Source organism: Mycteria americana, chromosome 6, assembly GCF_035582795.1.
Source record: "Mycteria americana isolate JAX WOST 10 ecotype Jacksonville Zoo and Gardens chromosome 6, USCA_MyAme_1.0, whole genome shotgun sequence".
Classification (NCBI taxonomy): domain Eukaryota; kingdom Metazoa; phylum Chordata; class Aves; order Ciconiiformes; family Ciconiidae; genus Mycteria; species Mycteria americana.
In genome coordinates, this window is record NC_134370.1 from 24,057,282 (window position 1) to 24,082,707 (window position 25,426).

At 40.0% G+C, this 25,426-nt stretch overlaps 1 long non-coding RNA gene across 1 annotated transcript in view; it reads right to left on the minus strand.

The window, feature by feature from the left end:
• Nucleotides 1-3,249: 3,249 nt before the first annotated feature.
• LOC142411321 (uncharacterized) overlaps nucleotides 3,250-25,426 on the minus strand; it is a 31,633-nt gene continuing 9,456 nt past the window's right edge. Inside the window, exons 4-5 of the long non-coding RNA XR_012776162.1 lie at nucleotides 5,837-5,956; nucleotides 3,250-3,409 (exon numbers count right to left, since the gene is read on the minus strand). This is a non-coding gene — a long non-coding RNA (uncharacterized LOC142411321). The remainder of the gene's footprint in view (nucleotides 3,410-5,836; nucleotides 5,957-25,426) is intronic.

Consider the following 25,426-nt stretch of genomic DNA (forward strand, 5'->3'; position numbering starts at 1 on the left):
ATAGGACAAGAGGAAATGGCCTCAAGTTGTACCAGGGGAGGTTTAGATTGGATTAGGAAAAATTTCTTCACCGAGAGGGTTATCAAGCATTGGAATAGGCTGCCCAGGGAAATGGTTGAGTTGCTGTCCCTGGAGGTATGTAAAAGATGTGTAGATGTGGTGCTTAGGGACATGGTTTAGCGGTGGACTTGGCAGTGTTAGGTTAATGGTTGGACTCAATGATCTTAAAGGTCTTTTCCAACCTAAACGATTCTATGATTATTCATTGCCTCTCAGCCAGGATAGACTGCAATCACTCCAATGAAATCCACTCTAGTGAAAGACCACTCTGAAATTGTAACTAATGGAGAACAGTGCTGCATGGGGGTCATATTTTCATTAGTTTGAGTACTACCTCCTTCTCTGTGTGACGACATTGCTTTCATACTGACTGAAATGGCTCAGGAGGGCAGTGCCTAGATATAAACATGGGATAGGGTATTCTTCAAAAAGAGACTCCCCAGGCTGAGACGCATCGGTCTCCCTAGTTATCGACAGAACAGACACCCATTGGCTTCTGGGGCACAGTGCAGGTTTGGTCTAGTTTGACAAGGGAGTGGTCTGAGCGACAGAGAAAAGAAGTGGGAAGCTCTGGATGACAGGGCAAAAAGCACTGTCAGAAGGTGAAGCCCAGTGGAAATAGTTGTACTTACTTACTGACTTGTCCATTGTGCAGAGATCTGGAGGGGTAATTTTAAAAACTCATATACATTATTTTTGAAAGAATTATCCCGTTAAAGCATGAATTAGTACTACCAGATACCTCTCATCCAAGTACCACCTGGATTGCATTTATTAGTTAAATCTGAGTATGATGCCACAGAAATAATGTCTTAACGCATAGGACAAAACAGCAGTATATACTACACACTTGTTTATATACTCTCAGGTCACTGCTAGGGTGATAAAACACTCATACACTGATTTCTGGTTCTGTGACAAGAGCAGAGCTCCTTTAGTGAATTATGATATTGTATTAATTCATTCCAGGTCCAGCTATTAGCCAGCACAGCTACAGTTCCATTTTGACATTCTGAGGTTTGCACATGTAATAAATCACTGTGGCAGCACAGGGATTTATGTGAGCAATTCCTCATACACTTATACAAATTCATACACCTATCAAAGGCTGTCTTGTTTTGCAGCTCATTTCAGACACCACCTGCAAAAGCTTGCTAAGTTTCAGGATCTGACATGTTCATTGGGTCAATTTATGCAACAAGAGAGATTCAGTAGGACCAAAGATTCACAGGACCTTTTGGAGAAATGCTTAACATGGAGGCTATTATTGTTACCTCCTTGTTCGCCCTTTACAGCCCCGAACACGTTCAGTACACTCGTGTACTGAAATCAGAGTTACAGTAATCTATGCATCTTGACTGTCCCCACATTTTAAGGCATTCACCATGTCCCAATTACACTGTCATGGCAGTTTCAAGAAAGCAGAAATAACCAAACATATTCAGCAAAGCTGATACATAGAAGAAAGAAATTCCTCCTGGCCTGGAGTCATGCTGAACTAAAGGGACAGGCCAGGATTTTCAGAGAAGCTCAGGGTGCTGGACACCCACATCCCATTAAAAATTGGCTAAGTGACTTCATCTTCTTTTAAAATACTAGCTGTAATTATTCAAAGAACACATCAGTTAATACATTTGGATGTCATGACTCTGGTTTATAAAAACAGGAGCCTAAATTAGGCTCCTGAACCCATACTGAGGCATTGAAGTAAGCGTCCTGGTTTGCAAAAGTGCTGAATACCAGCCACTCCCACTGACTCACCGAATGTGCTCAGCACCTTGCTAGCAAATCCGGCTCAAATTAGAGCACTGACATGAAGCTATTAATCAGCCAAGTCTCAAACCAAAAACAGTTCATCAGGGTAAGCAAGCAATGGAGAAAAATTAAGACTACAGGGAAGAGTGAAGAGATTGCTCTGCAAAGGCAGCTTTAGATTGTTCCAGGAGATTTTCCTTCAGAAGTTTGACATTATTAATGCATGTAACATAAAACAGTTCCACAAACAGAAGCTCTTTGCTTGAGTCTGCTCCGACAACAATAACCAGTTTCATATAATGCACAAGGCATCCCCAGAGATTTGCACTAAATCATGTTGACAAGAAAATCAAGACAGAAACCATGCAGTAGGGCTTTGGAAAATAAATCAGAAAGGCTAGGCTGATTCTGCAGCACAGCTCTGTGCGTAAATAAGCCAGCTTTCTCCAAAGTCATCTCGGATTGCTGCTATGGCATGTGAAAATGCAGAAAGGCAGGACAGGGGCAATGCAGAGATTACGTGTCATCTGTGGCTATGAAAAAGAAATGATCTTTACTTAACAGCTTGGGAATTCTGTCCTAACTACGTCAGCACTACTATTGCTTCAGTGATGGCAGGATTGGGCCCCTGTTGTTGAATATAGACTGTTCCTCTAAAATGTTTGAACTACCACTAAAATAATTTTATGCTTACTAGACACAGGTTTTCCCAAACAACGTGTTTTCTGATTTATATAACAAGTTTTCTTTACACAGATTTATGTGCTTCCCACATATATTTTCCTATCTTGCCCTAATACAGTTTTATAAAAGGGTAGATGTTTGGCCCCTTTCCAGAGACACATGGCAGCCATCCAGCTTTCCTCATGTGTCCCTTGAGAAGTCTCTGGGACAGAGGAGTCCCACATGGGACAGATCTACCAAAAAAATCTCTGTCACACCATGCACCGTTCTCAGCCCCCAGTGCTGGGGGTTTAGTCATATGAAAGAGGATATGTCCCAAAAATGTCAAAGCTCTGGTGCACCCTGAGAGCTGTGAAAGACCAGAAAATTCAGAAAAGCTTCAAGGTTACCCTGAGTTAGATGGAGGCTTGTCTAGCTTTGAAGTTTGTGAGTGATTTAAGTCCTTCCAGTCTTTGGCTGGATCAATGATTCTGGCCTACATATTTTGGTAGATATGTCCTCCTCTGTAATTATATTTGATACAATCTTATTTTGACAAATATGCACTCCAAACACATTGCTATTTCTCAATGTATTTTCCACAAAGCTCCACATCTATTTTGCACCTTATATTCATTATTTTAGGCATTTTCCACCCCAGACTCTTTGCACTCCGTGCTCCCAAGACAAGAAATTGAGTGACTAAGGGAAAATGTGTGAAAGAAGGTGGCATGAATAACAATGAAGATGGGTGCGCTCACATAAATCAGCAGTCACCATGGTCACAGATGGCCTCCAGCTTCAAGACTGCCAGGTGACACTGATTTGTAGACAGTGCAGCACAGACAGGCCTTGAGGAGGCTTTTGGAGGACAGTTAGGGGGTAGTTGAAGTTTGGCAGAGGAGTTCCTCCCATTTACAAGAGAAGGTTCCTGAGTGGAAAAATGTAGACAAATGAGATAAATATTGGTGGAATAAAGCAGAGGCACAGGAAATCAGGTATTGCATTAAATAGTGGATGAAGTCTAGCATGGAAAAAGAAACTGCTCCTTTGGCTTTGTTGTAAGTACCAAAGCTGGTATTTTTTTCTAATGAAACGTGATTTTTGGTTTGGTTTTAAGTGTCCAGCTTATACTACCTTACCAAGCCTGTTGGTTTTTTTCCCACTTGGAGAAATAATGAACACCCACATTCTGAAAATAGTAAGAACTTTCACTGAAAGAGTGGTGAAAGGCCAAGTATATTAGTATATTGTTAAGAAACAAGGTGCACAGGAAATCAATCTGATACAACAGAATTTAATACTTCTTATCTCTGCTTAAACTGATAGTATCTTTCACTAATACCATGTTTGGGTAGTTCTTATTGAATCCTAGCTAGCAGTTTTGTTACTAGTAAAATCCTTTGGGGCAAGTTTTGTAGGCAAATGTAATTTCTTCCTAAATTAACTGATACAGTTGAGAAAAACCAGACAAGCTTCTGGTGATGTCTGCTTCCTAAGTCTTTGACAGAAACACTTCATCATTCCCAGTGGATTTACCTTCTCTGACCCTCTGACACAAACCTTTGAATATGCCATTTAACTTACTAGTAATATAACCATAGAGAATAATACAGTCTTGGGTGAGACATGGACGTGTTCAGACTACTTACTTTACTTCTCTATCAAATTTGTTCTTGCCAGGAGCTATTCACTGGAAAAGTTTGTTTCCAAGGACCTATTGCCTGAGGAGCCTAAATCTGATGTTCCCAATAAGCATCATTCTAGGACAAATTTGCAAGCCTGGATCCCAGCCTATTTAGGTGCTGACAGAGATCATGCATTTCATTTGCATCTGGCAGTGAGCAAGAGGAGGGAGCACTTACAAAGACCATTCAAGTATTATTGAAGATCTAGCAAACTATTACTCAATTTCTCTGTATATCAGTGGAGAAAGAGGAGGGAAAAAAAAAACCAAACCAAAACAAATATTCATTGATTTCCTTAGATTTCTAGGAAGGCAAAGAGAAATTTCACACTTTCATTAGTGCCATTTATTGAGGGCAAGTATCCAAGCAAAAAACATTACAGTTTTAGCAGCCATTCAACTGGCTCATTGACTTGTCTCAGTATTACGCTAATCTACAGAACTAGCTCTGTCTTTGCAAGACAAAGATTCTGCTTCTGGGCGTGTAGCTGACTTCAGAAAGTGACTGTTTAGAGACTGAGTGTTACAGTTCAAAGAGAAACTTCAAACAAGCTCACTGTGCTTGAAATATATACACTGTACACCGTTACCTAAAAAAAAATCCAACACAAACTCAAACTCAAAGAAGAGAAAGAGTGCCTAACCATTAGTGACTTGGTAAGAAGGACTCTTCCACTAGCAGGTATCTGGTGTTGTTACTTAATGACCAACCCTAACTTCAGCACTTTTAATGCGTGAGATGAGTTTAGATCGTTGTACTGGTCTGTTGCAAGTGGGAGGAAGCAGGAGCTCCCCAGGAGGGTGAACCACAGGCTGCTCTCAAATACTCAGAGGACAGAGCAGGAAGGCAGGCAGGAGGTCCCTGTTCCACTTGGTGTGTCCAAACTGATGTTGAGCACTTCACAAATGCTGTGCAAGGTTCACATACAAGCTGGAACAAGGCCAAAACTTCTAATGTAATCCATGTATCCATGGAGTAAATCTAAACGTTAGCTACTATTTCCCCTCCCTCAGCTATTTTGAGTTTGTGGCAGACAGGAGTTTGGACGTGGCTAATACTTTTTCCAATTGTAGACTATAAAATCCAGGAATCACTTGAGAGCAAGTTTCTCTTACTGGGACCAAAAAGCAGTTAAAGTAACAGTTCATAAGGTCTACAAAATCCTGATCCAAATCTTGCCAAAAGCTTAAAAAAATTCAAATGCCACTTTCTTTGTCTGTCTCTGACAGAGGAGAGGAAACTAAAGCCATCTAAACCAACATGAAGAGTCTTGTCAAGCCAGTTCTGTTACTTCATGAAAAGGTCAGGACATAGCTGTGGAGTGTGGGTTTATCCAAAGCTGCTAGGCCATGAAAAGGTGGGGCTGTCACTAGCAGAACTGCATTTAGTGGGAGGTGTTATGTGATGACAGTATCAATTATGTCCTATTTAATGTTTATAACAACAGATAAGACTACACTAATAATTCATATTTCTGCTCTTTCCTATTCTGTTAATGCTCAGCAGTAAATCAGAGAATTATGATTTGTTTTGAAAGTATTGCTGCTTTATTTCCTAAAATACATATTTTAAAACCAAATTATCTATACATCAACATATTTATACACTACAGTTATTATCCAATAGAAAGTTAAATACATTTGTTGATTTGAATGCTAAATGTACTCTACCTTCTGGATCAGTAAGTTTGTCTTTCTCTGCACCCAAATTAGTATCCCAAATGATAAATCAGTGGCCCGAAAGCAAACCAAAATTATTCAGTCTCCTCTTTTCCATGAATGATGCTATTTCTGTAAAGACATGAAAATTATCTTGCTGGAGTGTGCAAAGATGCTGGCCAGTTAATGCAGTTTTGGTCAACTTTGACAACACTGACTGGAGTTCTGGTGTGTATTCTCCTTTTTGTCAACTCGTTAAGTTTAACGTACCCAAAAGTGCTGTCAGCTGAATGCTACGCTATTTAACAGTGTTTGTGAACGTGCCATGGTATAACTGAAGTCTCCCAGCATCAGCATTTTCTTATCAAAGTCTGAAACATGTGCCTTGGCGTCATCTTCTATGCCAAACTTCATAGCGTGAACCAATGGCCCAGTACAGAAATAACCATGTCTAGTGTAGTACTGAAGCACTGTTAAGGAAAATCTTTAAGAGAGTAGAAGCCAGGTGGAATGGATGTTTTCCTTCAAAGCCCTGCAAGCCACAATCTTGGTTTACTTGTTTAAGAGTGTAAACTTGTTTAAGAATGCCAAATAATGGATAGCGTTTTAATTGCTTTTATATAAATTACATGTTCTGACTCTTTTCTTTCATCTTTCTTTTTTCCTGTTTCCTTCTATATTAAAAGGCATGTTTTGCTTTCCTCCACTGCCTGGTCTCCTTAGATTGGCTTTTTCGTGGTGCTTCTCTACATAACAGCACTTCCTTTATTCTGACAGAAACAATTTTGTATCTACCTGCAAACTCTCCTAAATGAAATAGTCTTGCTCTCTGCTCTGTGCAATTATTATTTCTGTAAAAATGAGATCTATGCAATATAGTTGCATTCGCATTTCTGACAAACATTTCTACGTACTCTTGCAATTGCATCAAGGTATCTGTGAAGCACTCGGCACAGAGGGATGCTGCTTGCCAAGAGGTTTTTCTTTTTTGTATCAATAGAGAGGTCTTTTTGCTTTAGAGGGAGAGGGCAATAAGTTTCACACAGTGCAAGGTCAAGCGCACAAGAAGCAAGTGATCTATCGCATGTAGGCTTCTTTTTATGTTCTGTTATCACATCTCTCTCTTTCAGAAGTTGCCAATGCTGTAGATCCCTGTTACCAAAATATAAATGCAGGGCTACTTAGTTCTGCACCCCAAAACTTAGAGCCTCTACAGCATTTCAACTTTCAAATGTTTTCTTGTAATCACAGACAAGGTAAGATTCTGTTAATTATTCTTATTGACAAATGAGGAAGCCCTTGAAGAGAGAGGTGGAACTTGCTCAAAGCCAGTCAGTAAGTAGCAGAGCTGCAGCAAGTATCTCCTGACCTCTGATCATGAACCTCAAAATATGCAAGTTCTGGTTCATCTGAGCTGCAGGTCAGCATACGCAGGCAGTGTAAACTGTAGCCAAATGTGATTATAGTTTTATTTTGCAAAAAGCATTACGCATAATAGGCTCTCTTTTTCAACAACCACGTATCAGGATAATTCAATGGCTGTAGTTTCCAAAAATCAGTGTTGGTGAGTGAGGTCTTTTATAACACTCACAGCTTTCTACAAAGTATTAAAATGAGAGATGTTTGTTTAAAGCTGACACTCTGAATGCACAAATCAAGTATCTCAGTGACATAAATGTCACATAAATTAAATGTGGTGAGGTAGAAACATGTCCTGTAGCATTTTTTACATGACTTTAGGAATGCAGTAGCATAAAGTTAAGAACAGAGCTGTACTATGTAAGGAAAAGCAGTAAGACTAGAGAGGATAGCAGCAAACAGTAAAAATTGTTTCAAGCGATTGCTGGTTGCAGGTGCCCAGTTTGAATTTTCTTGGGCCTGTACTTTTATCCTCACAAGTGCTGAGTGTCTGCAGTATGCAGCATTTTTGAAAACAGCTTTTAAGTTATATGGATTTCAATTTAAATATATCAGGGCTGAGGATTCATTCAAATGTTGGCACTTTTTTTTCCTCAACTCTAACATCAGTGGAGCCATTTTCAGCATTTTCTATCATTTATTTATTTAGTTTCTCTGACAAAGAGGAATTACTTAGTTGGAGCTCAACAATATTTTGGTCTCCCTGATTATGTAACTAAACAGACTTAAAACAAACCAAGGATGGGTTCAGCACAGCTAACATGGAATGGGGAAATGAAGATGATCTGCCACTGCCTTTTGGGTGACAATAGAAAAGGCCTTCCCTGACTCAACTTCTGCCTCTCCATAGCGCTGGTTGAGATTTATTCCTCCTTTGTAATGCTTGGGCGGACACTTTTTTTTCTTCCCCTCACCCCTCTATGGATAACCCTCAATCTCACACAGTATTCTGTTCACAGATTCTTCTGTTTCAAGGCAGATGCTAAAACGTACTTCAGAAAATAATTTGTTAGCATTTTTGCTGAAGGCAGCATCAAGAGCCCTGGCTGGTGGTGCCAGAGTGCAGGGTCTCCTTGTCACAGCCTTCATGTCACATCACACAAAGCTGTAGCATAAGAAGAATATTGAAGTTTCCCCAGAAATGCCATTTGATCACAAAGCAGAGTGTATGTCTCACAAAACCACCTCTTGATTTATGGCGAGTGCTGAGAAAAAGCTAGAAAGCTCCAGTGCTAACCTATTTTCATCTACTCATATTTAAAATTAATGTTGAAGTTGTATATCAAAGGCAAAGTCATCCAGTAACCTATTACCACACACCCCTATCTCCCAGATGCACACCTTGTTTTCACTCAGATAATTGCTACATAAAGACTGTAAGTCTCTCAAATACAATAGGAGCGGGAAAGATAAATATCTAAAATAATGTCTTGTTTCAGGGGAAGAGGGTTGTTATGCACATGCTTTTATATTTCAAACACCAACTAAAGACTGGACTGTACAGATGAAAGAGTAATTGTTTTTAGCTGTCATACCTCATACACGGCTTTTCACAATAAGCACAAACTTCCTTTAAAAGTAATTGCAATGAAGAGCAGATCAAGCACCAATCCGTTTGCTTTGTGCTCATCCACACTTAGTACAGCACCTAACAAGAAAACTTGTTCTCCAACTGCTGGTTATGGAGGAATAAAATGCACTTTGCAAACTTTCATTTATTACAAGTTTCTGTGAATTTCACAACCTGAATGAGAGCAGTAGTACTTGAATGAACTCTAGCAATCTGTTTCAGAACCAGCAGAGGAAAGAAACTTGTCTCCCACGTCAGTGCATCACTGGTGTGATGCTGATGCTGCAGCCTCAGTTCTGGAGGGGTGGCTGCACAGTGAAGGCCAGAGTGCATCTAAGTGGACAGTATTGGTCTGGCAAATTCAGGGTTTTCCTCTTAGTGACTGCTTCTTGTAGCTACTCAAGGGCCTGTTAGGTGACTGCTTGCCTTCTAGTGCACCAGCCAACACAGCTGCCACAGACAGAGACCTCCTCTCTGACAGAAACATTGTAGCCCAGTGTCTTCCAGACAAAAAGAAACAAATCCTTAGGGAGTGTAATCAGCTCTATCCCATTGAAAAGCTGTGCTTAATCAGCTCTATCCCATTGAAAGCTGTGCTATTTCTAGATCCTCTAGGAATCTGTCCACATATAAGCAACTTCAGCAGTAATGAAATTCATAGCATAGATGGCATGAACTTTGCCACTACATTTCATATAATTTTGCCAATGAGCATATCCAATCTCAGCTTAAAATCATCTGAGGCTTTCAAAGCAGTAAATCACTGCAGTATGAGGCTCTTAGCATTGATGAAGAAGTGTCAGCCAAGTCTCTTTTATGGGAATTCCAGAGACCAAATCTCTTCCTATTGCAGCATGTCCCAGGAGGCTGAGGAGAATTGCTTTCCCCAGCAAAGATGACCCTGCGTCTGCTCAACAATGATAAGAGTTCAAACCACGGGCAATCTTTCCTGTGTTGCCTTTAGCAACACTGATATCAAAATAATGTTAGATACTATGGTGATAAGAACACCTGGAGTCCTGGCTGGGCTATTTTAAAAGAGAAACATGGCTTTCTATTTTGCTAGCACAGATACAGCCCAAATAAAGCCTTCAGCAACAATACCTGCCTTTCTTTCAAATGGGTGTGCTGGGAGCTTGCCTACAGTGTTCCTATGTGCTTCTGCAGCAGAGTTACCCAAACATTGCCTCATTCTGTTTAAGCTGTCTGGCTTGGGCAATGGGGCAGTCAGTGTTTTTGTAGCAATCCCATCTGCTCCCTCCCAGTCATGAAGGATCTTACAGATAAGCTAGCAGTAGAGGTGATTCACTGCTGTCCTCCCACCATCATGTATGTATTTCACTGGCTTGCAGCCTGGTTTTAGGCAAGCCCCTTTGCCCCGTGCTCATTTCTCTTCCATAGCTCACAGGACACAAGATAGGATGAAAATTACTGTCCTAAAGACCTTCAAGTTGGACCACGCCTGACACAACATCTCTCAAATGAAGCCACGAGAAACATTGTGCAAGGCCAGCGCAGTTTCAAGTAACTACTAGTGCTGTCATCAGGACTCCATCCACTGTGCACTTTCTGTAGCCACATGTGCTGTCACAGCAAAAGTCTGTTTGGAAACCTCTGATCTAGCATGTGTTGATCTGCATTACAAAGTGTTTCATAACAAAAGCTTATAGGAATTAGATACCAGAAAATATGTGGGCATCATATTGCAGTTTGCTACCACAATAATTATGTGGCTTGCACTGAGGTTTTATTCCTGCTTTCCAAGCAAACTATCAGGAAACATGAAGGTATTTTCTATGCTTAAGTAAATACTGTTCAAGGAACAAGACAACCTCCAGCAGGAAAAGGAACTACTGCAGTACTGGCTGGGACAGATGCCACAGTATTTTAGTTTATTAAAAGGAACGGAAATTTGGTGATAATTTTTATCCACATGATCTGTATTCAAACACTCATTAAAATGTTGGTTGTTCAAAACACACAATAAAATTGCAACACTTAGCACAACCCATTCAGCTGCTCTGACTAGTCTTCTAGAATCTGTGAACTTGTTAACACATTTTCCAATACGCATAAATATTCTATTTTCATTACAGTTGTTGTTACCCTAGTATCAAGCCTCTGCTAAGCATTTCTAAGCCCAAAGATCTGTACCCAAAGAGCAAGGATGTAGGGGTAATGCTAGAGGCTTCTCACTTCTAAGAAGCCAAATTGACCTCTTGAAGAAACAGCAACTGCTTCTGCATTTAGTTTCTGCCACTAATCTCTCTAATTCTTTGTGAAACAGACCCAATCAATATTTTTTATTTTTAATAAAGAAGAGATCACTGGGATTGATGGAAGGAGAGACTAAGGTGAAATACCTATGTAGTGCATGTGGATAGCTACTTAGGTCACTGTTAGGAGCAAGACGGTCACACAGGATCTATAGAAGGCAAAGGCAATACATTAAGTTACTGAAAGAGACTGTTTACAGTTAGATGAACAGTTTCAGGAAGAGGTTACAGTTTCATACAGAACTCAGTACTCAGGATGATAAATCCTTTCTGGAGGACAGTAGAGCATTATGGTCAGAGACAGTACTATTTACAAGGCCCAGAAACCTCACAGTTCGGGATTAACTGTGCTAACTAGAGAGAGCTGCAAGCTACGTACATAGTGCTTAACAGGACACACAAGAACTATGCACTGAAATCCATGAGAGGGGAACATCAGAAAAGGTATCCTAACACCACTTCTCAGAAATCAGCTGTTCTATATCTAGTGTTATCTTTGAAAGACCCAATTCTGTAGCTGTTACAGCTGCCCTATGTCTGACACTTTGCACTAAGCAGGCTTAAAACCTAGGGAATCCACTCAGCAGGGGATTTCTCCTGTGAGAGGGAATCCTTTTGCAGCACAAGACAATTGCAGCTGTTCCTTCCTCAGCTCCTGCTATAGGAAATGCAGCTGGGAAAGTTAGCAAGGCCCAGACAGCAACAATTCCTCTGTTCCCAGCTTCTGGAATAATAGGTCAGCAACCATTCATATAACTTTTAGAGCAAGGTACAAACTAACAAATTTTGCTGGGACAAGCTTAGCACAGTTTGCCACAAAACTGGGAAACTCCTGTGTTCTCTGCACCCCTAACCTTGTCCCCAACCCTATTTACATCTACATTCAGCACTTAATTACATTTGAGAAAACAGTCCTGTAGGATGCAAGTCTTTCAGGGAGCTGGTGTTTCCAATTAATTCAGAACCTCGCTAGATAACATCTGTTCACTGTTACAGTGGCTGGCACAGAGCTCTATGCTCCACTACCATTTCAAGTGCATATGCTGAGGTCTTCCGCAGAAGGGAAGCAGAACATGATTAAAACTCTCATGATTTTTTTCTAAAATTGGAAGACCCATTTCAAACCCTGTAGATAAGCATTCGTACAAAGTGCTTTGTGCCTGCACAAAGATGAGCCCTGTTACCTTAGGGTGGATGACACTCAAAACAAAAAGGCTTGCCCTATTTCTATTAATTAGTCAAAGTGACAGGCAGGGGATTTTGGTAATGTTTTTAAAGATGCATTTACAGCAATAGGGAATACACTACAGTCTTCTGTACTCCTTATCTCCTGGCCATCACTCCAACATGAATATTCAACACCTGCCCTTAACTGAGGCAGGTTGTGGGGCTTTGCTCAATTTGAGTTTTCTTAGTTCTCTTGACTTGGATCCAACTGCTTAGGAAATACTGGAGTAGTCAGACACCAATTCAAGAAGGGCACTTGAGAAGAAGGGGCTTAAGTCTTATTAAAGTCAACAGATCTAAGCACCTGGGCTGTTGCAGCTTTCCTTATCAGCATTCATTTAAGAAACTATACAATCAATGCATTTAGGCACACCAGAGTTCCTGGTACAGCATTCTAGTCATGTGCCTGGAGCACACAACTGGAAGTCTAGCAAAATCTTACTTCTCAGCTAAATTAGATTATTCGGAACTCCAAGACTCTGCAAATTAGGGTTGCTGGTATCCATCCATCTAGCTTAGACAGCTCTCAAGTAATTTTCCCTCTACTTTCTTCTCTTACATTGCCTGCAATGCAGAAAAAGCCCTGTGCAGGATTCTACCAAGAGCACAAGCAAAACACTAGACAGGACCAGATACATAAGACAAGAAAATTCAAGAATTTGACTTTTTAAAAAGTGTTTTCAGCTAAGGTGTGGTTTAGCCCTTCTTTGACTTAATCAGCCTTTCCATGCTGGCGATGGCACTCACACTCGAGCAGAATTAAGACAACATATGGGGAAAAGAGAACAAATTCACTTGTAAAGGAACTCCACTAGTGTCTGATATTATTCTAGGTGTGAATTAGCCTAAGTAGTTTATCCCCAAGCAATTTCCATTTTCAAATTCCTGTGCCAACTAATACTTTGCCAAAAGCAGAAAACTGACTGTCAAATCTTATCTTGTAGTTAAGCACAGGGCTGCATCTTGAAAACCCATTTTGGGAGAAGGGCTGGGCTTGGAGGCGATAAACAGGATAGGAGAGTTCAATGCTATGTGGCCGCTCCTCAGTTCCTTCCAAAAATAAACTACTACACCCTTTAAAACAAAACCTTGACCATGCAAGATATTAAAGCCCTTAGCTCAAGCACTCTTTGTACACAGCAGGAGGAGATGTTATCAGGAGCAGGCCAGCCAACAGAAACAACTGCTAAAGCAAAATCCTTTTGTGACTGGTCCATTGTTTCTGAACACCCAGCAAGAAGCAAAGGGTTTCCCTCACTGGAATGGAACAACCCTGTGTAACAGCAAGAAGCTTTGCAAATATCATTAGCTACTATTCAAAACAGCAAGACAGTGAAAAAACACAATGCAAGGGCTTACATATGCTTTATCACTTCTCTACCATTCCCTCTCCCTACACACAACCCCTGTCCCAAACAATAAAAGGGAAGGAGGTTGCTGTCTAGTGAATGGAACAGGATATTGTAAGGCAGGACCTCCTGGAGTAAGGCTTAGAGTTAAGTGCAAGCCACTGTAAAATGCGCAGCAGGAACCTGCAGTCAGACTGAAGTTCTGGCTACACTGCTGTACCAGGGAGCAAGGACACACAATGACATTTATCACGCCTTGCACAGATGATCTGCGTTTGGAATAACACTGCCTCTTCATGCATCTGGACACAGCCAGCCTCTGGCCCATGCCGGTGCATTAATAACAGTGTCAAAGGCCATCCATGCCATTTGGAGATGACTAACTTTCCTCACTGGGGTTCCAGAGACTCACAAGTGTCAGATTTGGTGACTGGCCTTTGGCACATCATGCACAGAACAACCCTTATTCAAAGCATATGAAAAAAGTCACACAGAGGACAAACAAGAATTCTGTTGTTATAGCTCATACAGCCAGAGCAAGAAGATGTATAAAACAGGAAAAGTAGCTAGTAGGAGAATGTAAGAAGATACGAGATAGAGCAGTCCCACCCGATGATGTGCTGCCAATATTTTAAAATAACAGCTCCCAGAAGCATCTCCCTGTCATGTGATGGATCCCACACAGCAGGAGTGGCTGTGCTGCAGAGAGAAGTGCTGGGTGGGTCGAGGAATCTGTTTGCTCTTCTCTTGTTTTCCACATGTAAACGTTTTCATAAACACAACCAAGGAGGGAGGTGGCTCCACTTGGCAGACAGGCTCCTCCTGAGTAAATGTGCTGGAAGTGTTTATTCTCTGCTCCTGAAAGCTGTTCTGAGCATACTCAATAGATGTGCACAGAGCTCAGCAGGTACAACCCAAAGCAGTACTGAAGGGTTTGTGCAGGGAATGAGATTGATCCTTCCCTCAATATTCCTCCTTCCCCCTTCCAAAATACCTGCTCTTCCAGTATAAGAAGATGCGTTTTAAAAGTAATGTAGTTTTACTCCCCAAAATTGCTTGCATGAACCTCAAACAGGGATGAATGGGTAATAACCAGAAAATGCAATTTGGCATAAGAAATCACTTTCCCCTTCAACAAGGGCTGGTTCCTGAAATTCCAGTGACCATCCTCCCAACACACAGTTGTCCCAAACCTTACGGATTTACCAAGCAGGATAAGTACGCCTTAAATTCTTTCCCTATAATCCCCCTCCTTTTAGGTGCTCACTTGTTTCCTAACCACTTTTTGGGTCCTCAGAAACAGAACAGATGTGAAAACCACTGCAGTGCAGCAAGGCTCACCCCCATTCTCACTAGGTGATGCAGTGTGGGAGGAACTTGCTCTTAAATCACCAATTTCAGTCCTCTTCCCCCCACACCTATAGATGATGCTTAATTATAACTGACACATATTTCTGCTGCAGGGATTACTTTATGTATTTTAGCCACCTAATGATAAAAATGCCCAATCTTATTTTAGTCCCAGACCAGGTTCCCAAAAATCAGAGCTAGCCAGCTCATTTTATGCTCGGTAAGGAGACAACAAATGTATCTACCTTACATACTTCTGTCTTTTCACACTTAATAACCAGGTGTTGAATTGTCCTCTAGGGAAGAGTCCTATAAGGGCTGAGAGACTGAGGTATCACAAAGCTGCTTACATTGAGGCCACTCATGATTTATGCGCTATATGATTAGCCAGAATCAGTCTCTAGGGTTAAGCTTTCAGACACTAGTTTGCCACAGACAGAAATAGCAAGTGATCTAATCATGTATTTTGCTATTTAATATGTAGCCTAATTAAGAAATTGTAATATATTCAGGAAGTAACATAAGGTCCGTTCTCTGTAAGAGATTTCTTGTAATATGAGAAAATCACTTTTGTATAGGTTTAGACTGATTAATGAGAGGAAACTAGCATTAGAAAAATAAATAAATCAGAACCAGAAACATGCAGGAATGTTGGCAAAGAAATACAGAGGCCCATCAGCAAATAAAAGCAGCACTGTGATCTGGGCTGAAAATAGTTCCCCAAGTAAATTTATCATCTTTGGTACATTAATAAATCCACGTGCATGGCATTTGGAAAATGGCACACAGTGCTAAAGATGCTGAAAGTATTGGTAAGGGAAACAGTCCATGTTACCATCAGGTATTTAAAAGGGTCAGGTTCTTCACTCTAGGGTAAAACAAAGGTAATCTTGTTTCAGAGAAGGCAAGAAAAAAAAGGATTTGTGCTCTGTGCAGGACTGCTATTCATTGCGGACAAAATGTAATGACAGCAGGCAAAGTCCTTACTTGCAGTAGCTTAAACGTAACCTCCTGTTCTACCAGGTGGAACTTGTCCAAAGGGTCTGAGTGAGGGTGAGGGTCAGAATCCATTGCCTGAGAGGGCTAAAAGTCAGTTCAGCATCCTTAGAGGGTTCAGCCTGTTCCCACTGGAGCCAGAAAAAGGAAACCTATCACTATAACATACTGCATCCTCTCCATAATGCATGTCTAAACCCAACTACAGTGCAGCCTGAGATAGGCACTGAGTTTACTTTGCCAAGAGCTCCCCCCCCCATGCGAGGACTCACATCAGGCCATGACATTCCTCATTTTAGGACTCTGACCCCTCTGGTCTGTGTTTTGGTTACAAACCACTATTGACAGCTGGCATCCAAGACTCCCAGTGTGCATGTAAGTCACACAAAAACACTAAGCAGTCTCCCAAAGGTGTGCTAAGTTCCTATACTTCAAACTGCAGAACATCTGTATCTGCAGGATGCCACAGGCTAGGTAGCTAGGGACAAACCGCCAAACTGAATGAGAAGACTAATGCAGAGTTTCCTATGGCTAGCATCAACTTAGGCAAACAAAAATTACCAGAGCCAAGCCACAACACTGCCTTAGTATACCATGATCCAACATTCAATCTTTCAGGGATTTGCCTTCCTCCACCCGCTTATTGCTGATAGTGACGCTGTTTTCCAGGGGGTCAGTGTTCCATGACTGCAACACAAGAATACCATACACTCCCTGTTAAGGAGGAAGAAGACAGTAACTCAACTATTTGAAAACTTTAGTGAGAGCCAGTCTTGATATAAGGATGTCAAAATACATAAAGTCCACTGCATTCTACGCACATTTTGCAATTGTTCGTTTATCCACAGTATTAACAGTTTACCTATAATTTCTAGCTTAAATTTGCTGACTTCCACTTACCACAACTATCTATCTGTGCTACCTAGTCTGAGCTACCTAGATGGCTTTTACTTTGTGAGATATTTCACTCTGCCAACTTCAGCTAAAACCACGAACCCCAAGCATATTTCATTATTCAAACTGCATCGGATTTGTACGTAACGTAGAAATTTTCAGAGCCTTACTGAGAAAGCCATATTCAGTTAATTATATTTTTTAATAGCAGTTACTAGAAACCCCAACAGATAGCTGAAGAGCAACTGGGTTTTTTTTATCAGGAGGTAAATTCAGCTGCTTGAGCAAGATAGAAACTAAGTTCTGGCTTATTTCAGAGACTCCACCTCCAGAATTACCCCTGCAGGATATGTAATGGCTACAAACAGTACAAATTCAGTGCCTGATAACAGCATTAGATTAGAAAACATTACTGACTGCATATCCCCATGCACAGGGTAGCGTTATAGTTGTGCTTTGCCTTTTTTTTTTTTAAATACAGTGACCTTGTCTAGTCATCACTTGCCTTTCAAACTTTCTCCTTAAGCTTTTGAATCCTCAGTTGTGTCTTCATCAGACCAATAAGAGGTTTTCAGTTGATTTGCACTTTTTAAAAAATTAAACTAGTCACCATGGTCAGCTTAGAAACTTTATCCAAAGTGTAGTTTAACACAATTACACATGACTTGCCAGGTCTTAATAACTCAGTGAAGGCAAAATGTTTAAGACCATTTTCTTCTTGAGAGCTAATCCTGGGGTACATGCTGATTATCATGGCTTACTAGACAAAAGGAACCTGATGATCTAAGGTGTTTTGTATTTAGGATTTTACTCTTGAATCATTTTTGAATGTTTCAAATGCTCAGAAACACATTTAACAGGCAAAGGAATTGCCACCTGAAACATTACAAAAGACAAGAGAAAAGTTTTCATCTATTGCGTTGTGTGAATTCTACAAGGCAGCAGTGGAATATTCACATCAATAGTGCTGACTGAACATCTTTTGCAAATAAAAGGTAAAATTAAAAATGGCCATCATTTTACCCTTATCACAGATAACAATGTAGTGACTGTTAGTGCTGAGCCAGTCTGAGTGGCATATTGTAGATAATGAGGCCAATCTCAATGTTATCAGCATCTCAGTGTTACCTCACATTAGAAGTTAAGGAATGAGTAAGCATATGAATGTAGTCACGTATTTTTAAAATATGCATTTTAAGTGTTCCCTGAGTCTAGTAAACCTTAAGCAAGTAATCCTTGTAGAGAACATTCTGATAGTTATTTCATGCATCAACGTTACTAGGCAACATTCATATCATCTTACGCAGTTGGCCATACTTGGGCAAGATCACACAAAGAAGAACAGCATTGCAAAACCGCACGCCAACCTGGATCGAGACACTTTGAAGACACTGGAGCAATGCAGCAACATTACTGTAAAAGTGTTATGTGACTGTTGGTTTGTGTGCATTAGGTAGTACTATAGGAAGCCTATGGACTTTTTAGTCTCCCACATACTTTCTTCTGGTAAATTGAGACCTACTTGTACAAAAAAGACTGATTTTTCACAGGCTTTCTTTTGCCTCTGCAGTTGAGAACAATATAACCCTCTTTTTAGGCTTCTTATTCAGAGCTGCAAAAAGATGCTAGGACATGAGATTCAGGAAATCTCAATGAATCATGTAAGAAATTTTTTTTCCCAGAACTTTTGCATCACTCTTGGGCACAGATATTTTATGACCAGGTGAAGACAGACATCTGTACTCCTTAAGATTCAGCTTTAGAGAATGTAAGGTCAATTCTTAAAGTTGAGAAGCAACATCCTATGACAAAGTAGCAGCAAATCTGTAACGTTACTGTTACAAGGTGCTTTATGTGAAAAGCATGTACAGGACCAAAATAATTTATTTTATTATAAATTGTAGTAAGTATAGAGGATGCAATGATCACAGCAGATCCACGCCCCCTTATGTCTGCAACACTTGTCTCAACTTGATGTTGCACACCTGTGTTTAGCTATAGCATTTGAAATATTTTCTTACAGAAGTCTCAGCATTAGACTATAGTTTCATTATTGCATAAATTATCCTGTTGAATTCAGTGGAACCATTCCTGAAAACTGGTCAACTGCACTGGGAAAGATAACAGAGTATAAACCTATTTGCAAAAGTTCTTTTGATTCAGATTTTTAAGTGTGCTCTTCTATGAAGTCATGGTTCTAGTAGATTTTGCAAAACATGCATGAAAACTGATGTAAATAATTGCTCATGACAACAAAAACCTTCAACAAACATTTACTTTTTTTTTTTGGGAAAAACATTTGACAAGACTTTGAATTTAGAAGTGTGCTCCTTATTCATTGTTTGAACTCCTAATAGCATGAGTAAATTGGCAGCTTGATGCCAGCCAACTTGAGACTGTTTTACATCAATCACCCACCATTCATGTTCATTCCCCTATCCTATATGGTATTGATTTGTGGCTCACTGCATGACTCAAATCACAGTGACTACACAAAATCATGCACAAGTACAAGCGCAAGCACTTTTTGCAAAGATTTTAGTCTTCTCTTTCTAGGAATGTTCTTGTAAGCAGAAGTTTGCAGGGATAAATACTAATAGAAAACCAGTAAAGTAAGATTCAAGGGTTGTCGGGGGGGGGGGGGGGGGGGGGAGTTGGTTGGGGGGTGTTGCAGGTTTTTGCCAGCCTTTATTCTTGCAGGAAAAAAAAGTGGTGGCATTTTCCTATTTCTGCCATGCGTGTGTTTATATCCTACATCCTACACCAACAAAAGTATTATCAGATGCAGAAGTGCAAGCTGGAAGTCAGCTGGGCTGTGTCAGAGCCTAAGCTGGTAATCATTGCAGCTCTTTTAACTCAGTTTAGGGATAACTAACACCAACTGAGGATCCGGCCCTTTACATACTGTCAAAAGGGGAGGGTTGTGGAAAGTGATTCCCACAGAATCAGGTTTTGTGCACATTTCCTGCCATTCTTTATCTGTAGTTTTCCATTGGTCTAGTTAATAATTTTATGAAATGTCACTCCAATTATATTTGTTTTTACAGTTATATAATTCCCCACATCCTCCCCCACCCCTGACTCCACTACTGCTAAAGATTCAAGTATAAATAAACTCTAGAAACAATTCTCTAGCTTTTAGGCACTAAAGAATTCTATTCCTTTCTATTGCATGGTAACTAGCCGGGCTGTCAATTGAACAGTTTTAAAAAAAAAAAAGAGAGAGAAACCCAACTGTAGACAAATAAAGATTTTTTAATCTTCTCCTGTTGATACAGCAGCACTATGTCACAACAGAAACTAGTCCAGACTTGCTAACTCCAGTAGCATAAGTGCTTACTGTTACTGCTATGCAGATTATCAGATCCATGAAAATAGTAAGATGCAATATGCTAAAAGGATATTTACCACAACAGTTTCATACACTAAGTTGTCAATGTCCCACTTGTGCAAACTGCACATCTTCTGCGTGGCTCCATAAGGAATCAGAGACTGAACTGCATCAGTTGTTTCTATAGTAGAGCCCATTTTTTTCCAGATTCATGTCCTAGGTGGAACTATGGCCTCAAAAGAGGCTGGTATCTTTGTCCACCATATCCATTAACTACAGCTTTAATGATTTTTTAAAATTATTATCATTTTACAAAGTCTTTATTCAAGGCTCTTGCTATAATTGCATTCACCTTAGGAGTCTTTAGGATTTCAGCCCCTTTAAATGCACAAATAATTTTCCAAATCTTCTGACCTAGCCAGCCAACCTTTTTAATCCATGAACTTTAGAGAAATAAAGGAAACAAGACTCATGGGGTCAAGATTAGAATTCCACACAATTTTCAGAAGGGCTACAGAACTAAATTCTAGATCGAAGAGAACTGGCAACTGCTTCATGCCAAATTCATCAGCAGCATAAACAGATGCAATTTCCAAACTTATGCCAAGTTGCAGCCACTTATTCTAAGAACATGACCTTTTTCACTCCAGTTATTCCTACCTCCCCCTGCCCCCCAGTCCCTTTGTTTTGGCACACAGCCCAAGACTGCATGCACCAGTTATGTTTTTATAATACTCCAGTCTGAGTTTCCAGTAAGAGGTAAGAACAGCCAAAATGCACATCACAGGGCCCTTATAAATAGTTAAAATCTAAACAACAGATTGAAAGTGGCAGAAGAGGCTAGAAATGCTGAAAATGGAGGAATCAAACTTAGTTTGACTGAGGAATCAGGATGCACAAGACAGTGCAGTTTCAAACATGATTCTGCATTGATTAATAGCAATGAGTTCAGCTATGTATTATATTTTGGTCAAGCACAAAGCACTGAGCACTTGTTAATACGTGTTAAACAGCAGGCTAAAGGTTAAAGAGGGATTCAGTTAGCTATTACTACACAGAGACCTCATTAATCCATGGATGCCTCATCCAGATGTCTAGGTATCCAAAGGCTTAAAGTGTAAGCAAACCAATAGGTCAACAATGTAGGCTTTTCTATTAATCTTATAGGGGGTTTAAAAGCTATCTGGATTAGCCAGGCCAGGCTGTCTAGTCATCATTTAAAGATGTTGCTGTCTCTTTCATGCCAAGTCTCAGATCTCTCCAGGACAAAACTGCTGAAAATAGCAACTTTGAACAAAGTTATGGCTGTTTGTTCCTTGACTTCAAGCCCACTTAAAGGCTAGATCGAAACTCCTGTCTTACATCCCTTCCCTTTCAGTTGAACAAGGATTTGACATTCTCTCTTGCAGTAAGTCACTTGAAAGTTATTTTAGTTTTATACCCTAGCAGCTCAATAAGATCTCTGTTTCAAGTAACTTTAGCACAGGAAGTATTGGACTAACAGCTCTGAAGACAAAAGACCTGGCTACAGACAACACACACCACAGGACAGTAGCAGAGCAGCCCTTCATCCACCTAACCATGACCCAGCTCGTGGACATAAATGTGGACTTGATATAAATGCAGACTTCAACTTCAGCAATGTGTCTCTCTGCATACTATAATGGTAGTCTCTTTCAAAAGCTATAGATACCTAACTTGCAGATGCACTGAGCTGAACAAACCCAGGGGTGAGAGCAATGAGAAGGCACCAAGATTTAAAATACTGTCCTAGAAATGGAAGGTCCGCATGCTGCCATCCACCATTTGAATCAGCTAATTGGTATTGCATAGAGGGTCACTCTAGATCCAGTTTAGGAGCCAAGTTGTGGAAGCTGGTGAATTCAGCTATATACAGTTTTTAAAGAGTGAATAGTATATATAGGAGTATAACTGCTAGGTACATGCACATTCTTGAAGTTGGCCTGTGACTGCCAAAGCCATTTGGATGCAAATACTGAATACATAATTGCAGCCCATTATTCCCTACATAATACCTGCAACATCAGGACTTGGAGTGATCACTTGTATGGAGTGATCCCTAGCAGCTAGAACCAGAGCAACTGCTGAGTTAACCATAAACAACCATTTCCAGTGTTAATGGAAGTTATGAGGACAAAAAAAACCCCACATCACATAGCTATTGTTACAGCTAATATTACATATAAAGGCTTAGAGCTAACAAAATGTCATGGGCTGCGTTCTTCAGCAAGTTTCAGTTCCAATTTCAGAAGTTTCTATGGCAACTGAATTGTTAATCCACATGGTTTATATTCCAGTTCATGCTACAGATCACGTTTGACAAACCTCGTAAGCTATCAATTTACGTCTAATTGATTCGTTGTTTGGGGATATAAAGTGCCATTTGCTGGGTTGCAAGGATTACATGGTTTTTAGATTCTCACACGCTGCTTCTTTTAATTACAAAGATGAAACCCCACATATTTTAAACAGAACTTTAGTAATGCATTAAAGTACAATTTAAAAGAAGCAAACAGGTTCAATATTTGTGATATTGAGTGCCTAGAGTGTCCCTGTTGTTACTTTCCCCACTCATCTCTTCTTGCATAGGCATCAGTGGGCAGGACTTGTCTGCACCTCACAACAATCTGCTGAAGCTCCAGCTAACTGCTAGCAATGCCACAGGTTACAGTAGCATGGGACAGAGAATGGAACAGCAAAGAATGCACAGAGCTCACCGAGGCCTGCCTCCAAAGCAAGGTCAGTCACTAGCAGTTGTTCTAGTACGAGCATGTCTCTTTAAAAATAAAAGGTGCCACGTCTCTTTTAAGGGATATTTTATAGCAAGTGTACTGCCTTTAAGGAATGATGGTTATTTCTCCCCATTCAAATGTCTTTACCAGCTTCCAACTATGAATTATTTTAAAATATTAAAGCTCACCAGTTATTCCAAAATATTGTAATCAATTTCATAAGACTGCTTAAATTAAAAGTGAAGTTAATTTGAAGCTCAGTCTTGAAAAAACAATATTTTGCAGTTTTGAATACTTAGCAGTCTTAAAATTAGAACTTGTCACATTTTTCCAATAATTAGTATTTGTAGCGTAATTATAGTTTGCCTATCATTTCAGTAATCCTTAAAGACCTTAGCTGGAGAGTCCTTATCCGATGTACAAGAATGTTTCTAACCAGTGGAAAACACTCAAAATCCCTTCAGCTACAGACTTTAAAAGATCCCCATGGGTGGAGGGGGAGACAGGGGGATAAAGACAAAACACACACATCATTTCCAGATATTCAAAGCCTGCAAAGTGAAGCACAATTTGAGATCATAGTCAAGTGCCTTCAGAGAGGCTCCATCATTCAGAAGTTATTTGGGATATTAAGCATTCGGTACTTCCATCTTTCCAAAACTTCTGTATAGCCGCCTCCTCTGAATGTCCTCCAAGTCTGATTCTCAGCTCAGCTCAACTTTGGAGGAAGCAATTTCATTTTCCAATTCTATCACTTAATTCTGAACCTTTTCCTCAGGCCACTTATTATCAGCATCATACCAATAAGTCCCCCAGAGGTAAAGTTTTCCTCTGTCATAGCCTCTGGACCCAGACAAGGATTTCCAGAAGGCCTCTACCTAGAAACTCTGGCCCAGTCAGATGAATTATTGCAAAACCATGCCTTCAACAAGCCCTATCCTGGACATACTATCAGCTGAAAGATTTAAGACATATCAGTGTCTGCCTGCTGTTTACATACTCATTAAAGAGCCTTTTCAGAAGTTTGTACACAGTATGCCATTTCTTTGTCTGGGACACAAGTACAAAACATGGTATAGCCCTGACCTGTAATTTCAATGACAAAGACTCAAATACATCCATGATTTATTACCCCCACATGATTTCTACTATTTTAAGTGTAGTCTTCAGACAACATAAGAGGAATACTTTAACCTAATATAGTTAGTTTTGTTAAGATCAAACATAAGGCTTTTTCAGGTGCAAATCCACACTAAGAGAGTGTGTTCAGTAACTATATTTCTTAGTGTTTTTCTGCAGAGTTCAAGGTCCTGAACAGCTAAGTCATTCATTTAGCATATGAATAAGAGATATCCCTTAAAATACAAGGCTTTTCATGCAGGCCAGCTTAAAGCTGTGGGGATACATTGTGAAGTCTGTTCAGAACAGTAGTTAAGTTTCTGGGACAGCTCTATTTTCATGGAGTGGAAACTACATTAACAAATCCAAGGTTCAGTACTTTTGTTCCTTCCTAGTCTGCCATAGCTCTTTTAGTTCAGCGCCTCTCTAATTTCAACTACAATATCCTTCCAAAAGCAACATTTCTGTGCTCAGATTTTTGCATGCAGCATCAGTCCTTTAAATACCAAAACCTAAGAACTTAAGTCACACTGCAGAAATGGAAAAAATGTTCTGCAAAACTGAGGAGAGAAAAAAAAAAAAAGGATTCCTCATATAGCTTCTCAACAGGGCTATACAATTTGCAAATCAATTTTGTTGTGCCAACCACTAATTTGTGCTTTTATACTGCAATATTATTCTACAGTTGCCAGCAAACTCAGCAAGACAATGCTTCACCACCTGATCAACTGCATTAGAAAAATAATAGCATTTATAATTTAAAATGGACAGTAGATTACTTAATCTTGGTATAATTTTGGACATTTAATTCACAGCAAATATTTTCAGCTGATATTCCCCCCTCCACATTTCCCCTCCAATTTCCTTCTCCACATACACCTACCCACTGAGGACAAGCGTTTGATCCCTTAATAAAAAAGAAAATTGGCAGTTTAGGGCTCTGTAGAGTCTCTCCTCAATCTGTGAAAAATATTTGAGAGGCTAGTAACAGTAGAAATCACTAAACAGAAGGTCTTCTCTGTTATAGGGGAACCAGGCAATTTTATGCTCACCAGCAAGTTGAAATTCATCCTGCATGACAAGTTTGGAAGTATCATTTCCGAGAATGAAAGGGGGAGGATAAAAGGGAAAGGGGGAGGGTAAAAAAAATCCATAAGTGGTATGAGTTTTTCTAATAGAATTCAACAGATTTATGGAAAGTGTTAAATAGGAAAAAACCAAACTTGTAGGATCCCTGTAGCTCGTAAGTAGAGTCATCACTCTACTGGAGTTTCCTTAAACTGCAGTACATGAATAATGTTATGTATTATGTACAATG